Source organism: Protobothrops mucrosquamatus, unplaced genomic scaffold (assembly GCF_001527695.2).
Source record: "Protobothrops mucrosquamatus isolate PMUCROS unplaced genomic scaffold, P.Mucros_1.0 scaffold2546, whole genome shotgun sequence".
Lineage (NCBI taxonomy): Eukaryota > Metazoa > Chordata > Lepidosauria > Squamata > Viperidae > Protobothrops > Protobothrops mucrosquamatus.
The window spans coordinates 11,534-20,731 of record NW_015388606.1 but is presented as its reverse complement, the minus strand read 5'-3'; the positions used below and the strand labels follow the sequence as shown (position 1 = coordinate 20,731).

The window sequence follows — 9,198 nt, the reverse complement described above, 5'->3', positions numbered from 1 at the left end:
TTTTTCTTGGACTGTATTTGTTTCCCTAGCATTCATTTTAATTCCACTCTTGAATACATCACTATCATACAAATCTGTACAATATTCCTACTAGCATTCCTTTAGTCATTTTTCCAGCAATTTATTGGGAAATTACCTTCTAATGCCTTTTATACACAATATATACTTTCTTTCCCAAGTACCTACAGGCTACTTTTTTCACTTCTTTCCTTTTCTTCCATGCCCATGTTCTGAAACCAGATAAAAAGAATCCAATTAAACAAATGGGTCACAAATATCATACTTGTTTACTGATTTATTGAGGAAAATGATAAAAAAACCTACATATTTGTGTTTAGAAAACCAACAACTAATATCTCTGCCCAAACATGAGCATTATTGATAATATGTTTCTGGAATTCTTGTAACTCATCCTTTTCTTCTAAATGAATTCTGTTAATAAAAATGCTGTGCTAACCATTTTTGAAAAAACAACAACCACTTTGAAACAGCTGCCTAAGACCTTAACACAAATAAACAGAATTAGCAATTTGTGGAAGAATTGGTCCTGAACAGGTTTCTGTAAGAAAACATATTCATGTTATTGTCAGTTTTTAATTTATTATATTATTACAAGTGTTATAATATGTTATTGGTGGATATATGTATTGAAACCTTAATAGAAACAAATGAGGGAATATAAGGACAGAGATTCAGCTTGCATGAGTCATTCAAGTTTGGAACTAAATAATAGAGGAAAGCCTTATCTTATCTTCTTATCTATATAAATAAAAATGTAAATGTTCGTTTGTTCAAAATCTTAAATCTCTGAAAGTTCTTCACCGATTGCTTTGAAATTTTGACACATTGCACTCGAATACGCATGTGTTTTTATATACCTATATTATATAGATGTCACACCTGTGACAGGTAAAAACATGCTTTTTTTGAAAAACAGCGCCATCTGTTGGACGTAAAAGCAAACACGCTTTTACCAGACTGAGCCACAGCAACGTGTGGCTGGGTACAGCTAATATATAAAAATAAAAATGTAAATGTTCGTTTGTTCAAAATCTTAAATCTCCAAAAGTTCTTCACCGATTGCTTTGAAATATTGACACAACATTGCATTCGAATACGCGCGTGTTTTTATATACCTACTATTATATAGATGTCACACCTGTGACAGGTAAAAACATTTAACCTGTCTGAGCCACAGCAACGCGTGGCCGGGTACAGCTAGTACAAAATAAGTAACAAAAGTGAGATATAAATTTAAAAAAGAATTGTATGAAACGTGTGTTGCACTGACCATTGCTATAAGATATTTTTTGGGGGGGAAACCCATATTGGTCTATGATAGGAAAAATCACAAGTCTGGGAACACCTTTTCTAACATATTAATGATTTTATTTAATTTGTATTTAATATAAATGAGCTCATTTCTCCAGATATAAAGAGTAATTTTATGGATAAAGGATTTAAATTGGGCTGCGATGAGAGGGAAAGACAGGTTGGTTATGTTGTTACAGGCTACATGTGGGACAGATTACAAGTATGCATCAAAGCTCAACACCAGCTATAACAAAACTTTAAACATTCATACAGCTGTATGTTCATATTAACATCAGAATCTCATTTATTTCACTGGAATATATTTCCAAAGATAATGCTTTGTGGGCTTCTAAATTTCTACTTCTGGCAGCTACATAGACAAATCCATGCATACAAGTCCAGTTTTATTGGCAACGTTTTTGCAAGTGGTTTGCCACTGCCTAAGGATGAGAGAAAGTGACTGACCCAAAGTTATCCATATGTCTTCCATGCCTACGGCAAAATTAGACCTCACTAGACCAGGGCTTTTCAACCAGTGGTACGGGCACCACCTGTGGTACATTGGCACCTGGCAGGTGGTACGCGACCATCCTAGAAAAGTGATAGTGGGAGAGGGGAATGAGCTGAACCGGTGGCAATACCGCACAAGGCTGAGTGAGAGATGGCTGGAGCTGCAGGGCTGTCAGGGCTCAGCGAAAGCGCCAGAATTAGCGCCAGGCTCCAGCTGGAGCTCGGCGCTGATCCTGGTGCTTCTGCTGAGCCCTGAAGAAGCACCAATCAGCTGGAAAGCAGCACTGATCCTGGCGCTTCCGCTGAGCCCAGAAGAAATGCCGATCAGCTGGAATGTTGCAGCATCTCCAGGGTCTTGTGATTTACATTCAGATGCTTGGCAACTGATTCATATTTATGACGGTCACAGTGTCACAGGATAATGTGAAGTGATCAAAACCTGCTGCAACCACCCAGCAGATGGGGGGAATAAAAACCAAATACCCCCTACCCCACACCCCAGCTGCCAATCCTCAACAGAAATGCTCACAACAATGAAAACCTCGGACAGGAGGAAGAGCGCCACCGGGCAGGCAGGCAGGTGTCTTGCTCGGCTGTGGCTTGGGGGGCACTTTTTTCAGTGCCATTGTAACTTCGAACAGTCACTAAGTGAACTGTTGTAAGTCGAGGACTATGTGTATTTTATCACTTTTTTTCTTTTTCTTTTTTGGGTCATCACGTTTTTGACACCTTGCTAGGCGACTGGTGGTACTCATACGTTGCCATATCTTAAAAGTGGTACAATGGATGAAAAGGTTGAAAAGCCCTGCACTAGATCAGAGGTCCCCAACCTTTTGGGCACCAGGAACCAGAGAGGTTTTTCTGTGGACCGGAGGAGGCATGGTTTCATGTATTGCCTGCATCCCAGGCCGTGCGGGTCTGGATGGGGAGAAACAGACTCAGACTCAACCCTTCCAAGACTGAGTGGCTGTGGTTGCCNCAGAGATCCGGGTCATTCCGGATCTCCCCTCCTTCCGCCGCGCCCTCAAGACATGGCTATTCCAGCTAGCGGGGCTGGCCTGAGGGGTATTTTAGATTGGATTTTAATTTGATTTTATATTGGGTGTTAACAAAATTTTAAATGAAACAGCAAAATTAATATTTCTTTTAATTATATTTTAAAATGGTGTTTGTAGGGTCTTTATCTGTTTTTAGCTTGCTGTAAGCCGCCCTGGGTCCGCCAGGAGAAGGGCGGGGTATAAATCTAATAAAATCACAAATCAAAATCACAAATGGGGCTTTGCTTGTTTGTGCGGACCGGTTTCTGGCATGCTGCAGCCCGGTGCCAGTCCACGGACTGGGGGTTGGGGACCCCTGCACTAGATAATCCATGACCCATTCAGTAATTGTTTCAGGGATATTTCCTTATCTAAACTTTCCACTTCCTACAAGCTTCCCCAATGACTTTTCTTGTAGGAAGCTGGCAAGAAATGTCAGAAATGATGATCATGTGACTGTAGCTGACTGACCTGTGAAGTGGCTATGATTTTATCAAATTTCAATCCCATGGGGTTCAGGGAGACCCCATGTCAACCACTTCCATCTACCAAACCCTACCTCACCAGCAGCCATCTGAGTTGCTCCTTTGTCCTTTCCTTGCAGTCCACCACTCTTAAAGAGTTTTCAAATTTCAGCTTAAGGTGAGATAAGCATACATCAACAATGAAATTTAGTTGCCCGCTCTCAAAGTGAAACACATACATGACACACACCTAAGCATACTATGTACAGGTTCAGTTCTAAACCAGCCAATTGCTGTTTGCCTGTTGGGCCTTGCTGCCAGCAAGGGGGCAGAAAAAAGCAAGAAATAAAATAGAGATATGGCTTTACCATTTCCCTCTACACCACACAATCTACAGAAAGTGTAGTTGAAAGGAGCAGTGGCAATAAAGTGGCCAAGACCTTCCCAAATTTCATTCCCATGGGAGTATTTTGTATGTTAGGTCTTCTGAGTTACCCTGGTTCAATAATTTTTCCAAATGAAGGTTACAAACAAAAGACACAAGAATATATAAATACCGTAGATGGTCTCCTAGTTTCTAGTCCAGCATCTTTATTGCTACATCCAACTGGCTCATACTTTTTTAAAAATCTGAATAATACTTCTATCCCACATAAATTATAAACTTTAGACAATATATTATCACCAAAAAATGGAAACCATGACTACAAGTTAGCTTCACACACAAAATAAAATCGTGGTCAGGCAGCCACCTACTATTGAGCAGTAGCTGCAAATCCAGGAGGACCAAGTCCATACCAGTCTCAAATAGTGAAGTACAACCACATCCAATACCAAAGGTTCTGGACTGGAGGGACCAAGCCAGGAATGGTTTGGATCGGAATGGTTATTTGGTTAAACACAGCAACTGCGACTGCTGGAATTGCCATTGCTAAGTGATGAGGTCATGTGAAGTCAAGCTTTACAATTGCATAGCTCAGCAATGAAACTTCTGGTCTTTGTAACATCATACTAACAAATTTATGAACATTAAATTAGCACTGCTATATTATGCCGGCATATTCACAAGGAATACCAAGGTGGCATAGAAAAAGGTTATTATAAGTCATTATTACCACATCTACTATAAGTATGGTTTCTCTAAAGAATGTATCAGATCCATAAAAAGGTTGGCAGAAAAGAGAAGATTTGTAAACTTGCAAGCCTCTGAATCACAATGGAATTAATTAACTAACAATGTAACAATGAAGCTCTTAGGGAACTACCGAAAGTAAGACCTACCACAAAAATAAGCCCTAGTTTGATTTTTGGGGATGGGTCTAATATAAGCCCTACCCCAAATATCAGCCCTATGTTTTGGGCAAGGCACAAACCTAAAAATCAAGCTAGGTTGGGGGAGGAGGTGTGGAGCTGCCGCATGCGCCCTGCACCCACATACCTTGCAGCCAAGCCAGGCCAGGCCTCTCCTTGCCGGCCAACTTCTTCTGCGGCATCCTCAGGCCTGCATTTCGCAATCAGAGACCTTTCTGGAAGGCCACTGCAGCTGAGAACTGAGCTATGGATTGAATCCATAGCTCAGTTCTTGGCTGCAGTGGCCTTCCGGAAAGGCCTTTGACTGCGAAATGCAGGCTGGAGCTCCATTCTCAGCTGCAGAATGAAGGTGTTCCTTTGGCCCCAGAAGAAGTGGGCCGGCTGGGCAGGGATGTTGGTGCAGGAGGTGAGTGGAAAAGACACCCCCTCCCCCAAAAAGGAGGCAAAAGAGAAAATAAGACTTATTTGGGGGGAGACACGGTATGGGAAACGAAGACAGACAATAGGTTGGATTTGCCTAATTTGCTAAACTTAAAATATACGTAGCAGAGTTCTGTCAGCATATTATGCAGTGTTAACATAACTGCCAGAACCATTTGTTTAATATTGACTAATTAAGCATTATGAAGAATCTAAACGCTTACTCATTTCACTAACATTAATACCACTCCTAATAAAGATAATGCCCCATTGTACACAATCATAATTTCATGATACCCTGTTAATCAATATACATAAATTAGAACCATGAAATATTTTTAAATTGCAGATTGCAAACAAAACAAAAAATAACAAAAAAACCCACCCCAAATCTCAAAATTCTTACTATATTTACAAGTTAGGTACATAAAAAAGAGAATCATTCCAATAAATGCTGAAATTCAAAAGTAGGTCACATTCTCAAAAGAAAAAAAAACTACCTTAAGATCTACCTAAAATGCAATATATATCTGCCTAACAACATTTATAAATATGTTTAATATAATTTGCATAGGTTATGAAACAAAAGAAACATTTTTAAAAAATGGAATAATGGAAATTATAGCCATGCACACCACTGAGAAATTAAAACAAAGAAAACCAAATATAATACATTGTGAAACTCAAGTATAATGCTATCTATATCTATCTATGTGAAACCATTAATAATAATTTGGTTTGCACCTATTTGACAAAGAAGAAAAAATAGGTATATTTTTCTTTGTTTAGTAAAACTGTTATTAATGCACACATACAAGACCAGTGACTTCCCCATCTCTTTGTTTACTATCTAGCTTGAATAAGAATCTTCTAGAGAACTTAAAGCTTACACAACATTTTACAACTTTAAGTTGAATTAATAGTAATATTACACACAAACGGATTTTGTTTTTTTAATGGCTAGCATTGTTTTATAAGATATTTTATTTAAATACAAAAAAGCAACATCTCACCAAACAGCCTAATTTTAAAGTAATATGAACAAAAAGTTTGCATTTGGAACAAAGATTCAAAAAGACAAAGTTAAAATGGCATGGACATCTTAAAAAGTGTAGATTGTGCAGGTATTTTAAATTTCATGATTACGCTACCATCCATGAAGTGAATACATCTGTAAATAAATAGAAGCTATCCAAATAATATTCAAATTTCATGACAGACATCTTCAACTAAACTTTTCAAATTCTACACAGCTCCAAACATTATATATCTACAATAAAAGGCCTAATTTTATCTTTCCTAGAACCTTTTGACTTACTTGACCCAAAGAAATTTAAAATCATATCTATTTGGACAAATCACTTTAGACAACAGGTGGGATTCATATATTTTTAATGTTCTGACATTCAACTATTCATATAGAGAAAACATTAGCTGAAGAACAAGCATTTTAGCCTAGTCTTTCCTAATGTGTTGATTTTCTATATTTTTTTCTCTTCATGGCAAAGCATTTTACCATGCTAAGTCTCCACTGTTAGCCTGACAATCCAGTCATCACACAACTTTATGATTTCACAGGCTCCCTTAGCCCTTATTTTGGAAGAATGAAATATGGCTCCATTTATAGCAATAATTTTCAAACGTTTTATATTTTGGGTACATTTTTCATATTGTACTAATTGGCCATGGGATTTCTGTGTATTGAAAAATAATACAAATATCATCTCTCACACACACTCCTGCTGCAAAGCACAGATTAAGCTTATCTTTCATAACTGGTGCCTTTCAGATGCTTTAGGGACTGCATCTTCCAGTGTTTCTTATATGTAGATTCCAGAATAGAGAATACTGGATTAGATCTGCTAGTGTGATATTTATTTGTATCCTGCATTGACTGAAAGCACACCCTCGGTTATTATAATACAGTTCAGAGTCTGCTTATAGCTATACCCCATAGGGCAATATCAGCAATATTTGAACAAGTCTTTTAGAAATGCTTATTCAACATTATATGCCTTCTCCTCTAAATATCCCAGCAAGCTTTTGAGTAACGTCAAGTGCCCTAAAATACTGTCTAAAAACAATTATTTTCCAAACCATTTTGTGATATATCGCTGTATCTATTTCTATTTCGCGCTATGGCACAGTAAGTTATCAACTTTAATCAAACTGCTAGACAACAAAAACATTTTTTCTTCTCAGTAAACATGCTGCTGTCTTGCTGATGTTATCATCGAATTGTGTTAGCAAGTATAGTATTCTTTGAAACAAACATTTTTAGGGGAAAAAATATGGAACGGTTAAGAACCAAAAACAATAGGATGCCGATTCACAATAATCAAAAGGGGCTGTTACATTCTTTCTTTTCCCAACAATTATCTTCCCGGTCAGTCAGAGTTTCATTCTACAAGACGGGGAATACCACTTCAAATGCATATCCAGTATTGAACAATCCTTATCATTGACAAGGAATAGCCTGAATTTCTCTTACAGCTCCATCGGGACCATGGAGATGTTAAAGTCCCTTCTACTTTGAGACTCTTTTCTAAACCACCAGCGCCCCCTACAGGAGGCCTCTGGCTTTCCTCAACGGCCGGGGGCGGCCAGCTCCTCCAACAGTCAACCCTTACCCGGTCCAGTCATGTTTGTTTCTGCCTCGGGCACGACAACCCAGCCCTCTCCGAAACGTTAGAAAAATAACGACCACTCGGAACGAAAACAGGCTTACGAACCTCCTAGAGAAATCCCGCCCTGGCCTGACTCTCCGAAATGCCTCAGGAGCGCAGGAATGTCAGCTGTCAGAGCTACTAAATCCCGAGCGGGTGGTTCGGGAGTCTCGGCCGCGAGTGGCCCACGACCGCTACCCTCCGGCCCTTTTCCTACGAACTGCAGGCTCCCAGACTCCGCTCTTCCGGGAACAGCCCATCCGAAGATCCGTACCCTCAAAAGCCAGCGCTGAAGCGAAACCCCCCCCCCGAGGCCTAACCCCCAGGGAGGGAGCTCAGCCGAAGTCTCTCCGGCTCCTTGGAGACGCCAAGCGCAGGAAATGACCCAAAGCAGCCGCGGGCATCATATGGAAGCCCACAAGGGGGTGCGCCGAGTCGGGGTCGCTAATTGGCAGCCGTCTCTCACGATACCACCGGGCTCCCGCTGCCTCCTCCAGCTTGACAGGCGCCCCCGGCCCTGCGAGGGAGGCCCGGTTCCTTCCCTCGGAGCTCTGCCGAGCATCGCCTGGCTCCCCCCCCTCTCCCCGCTGCCCTCTCACCTCGGCCGGCCCTCCCCTCAGCCCCACTCCCTATCGCATTGTCCTTCTCTCCGGGGAGAGGGAATGGACCCCTCCTAGGCCGAGCCCCACGGGACATAAAGGTGCTCCCCCCATTTTCTCTGCGAGGACCCCTTTTCTCCTCAGCTACGAGAAACAACCCCCCCCCACGCCTCCCTGTCCCCAGGCCAGGCCCAACCCAGCGGGCCTCGCTTCTCCCTCCCGCCCCCTCCCCGGAAGGAGTGGGGCCCTTGCCCGTGTGCCAGTTCCAGCCCCCCCTTTCGTCCACGCGAAGCACTCACCTCCCGATTGCCACCGGGCCCTGCCGTCCTGCTCGATACCCGCGGCCCCCGACTCCAAAGCCTCTGTCGCCGAGGTGGAGACTCCCAACCAGAGGCGGAAAAAAATTAATCATAAAAAATAATAATAAAAATAATTCCAAGGGGGGAAAAATGGCGGATTAAAATCCAAGATGGCGGCACCGGAGGGCGAATGAACTCGAGCAACGCTACCTAGAGATCCATCCGCCGCGTCCGCGAGAAGAAGTCCCCGAGGCCGCACACAACGACCCTGCAGCGCTATAACGGGGCCGCGGCACGTTGCGAGTCTTCTAGGAAGAAAGCCCGTCACCTCCAGCAAACCAGCGCGGGCGAAATCCTGCTGTGCGCAAAAGTCTTTTGTCTTTCCTCTAGGCCCCCTGGTTTCCTCACACAGCCATAAGAAACGCCTCCTGCTTGTGCGCTCCGAGAAGGCGGAGGAACACTCCAGGCAGGGAGAGGACCTCTTTTGCGAGAGCGGAGGAATACATCACCACAGAGAGTCTTACCTTATAGTCTACGGTTTTAACTCGAGGAGCCGAAGAGAGGTATCAGCCAAGCAT

The 9,198-nt window shown here is 42.1% G+C and overlaps 1 protein-coding gene across 1 annotated transcript in view; it reads right to left on the bottom strand.

The window, feature by feature from the left end:
• KMT5B (lysine methyltransferase 5B) overlaps positions 1 to 8,734 on the bottom strand; it is a 43,949-nt gene extending 35,215 nt beyond the window's left edge. The window contains exon 1 of the mRNA XM_015825212.1: positions 8,621 to 8,734. The gene's annotated coding sequence lies outside the window, so the exon portion shown is untranslated. The remainder of the gene's footprint in view (positions 1 to 8,620) is intronic.
• Positions 8,735 to 9,198: the final 464 nt, after the last annotated feature.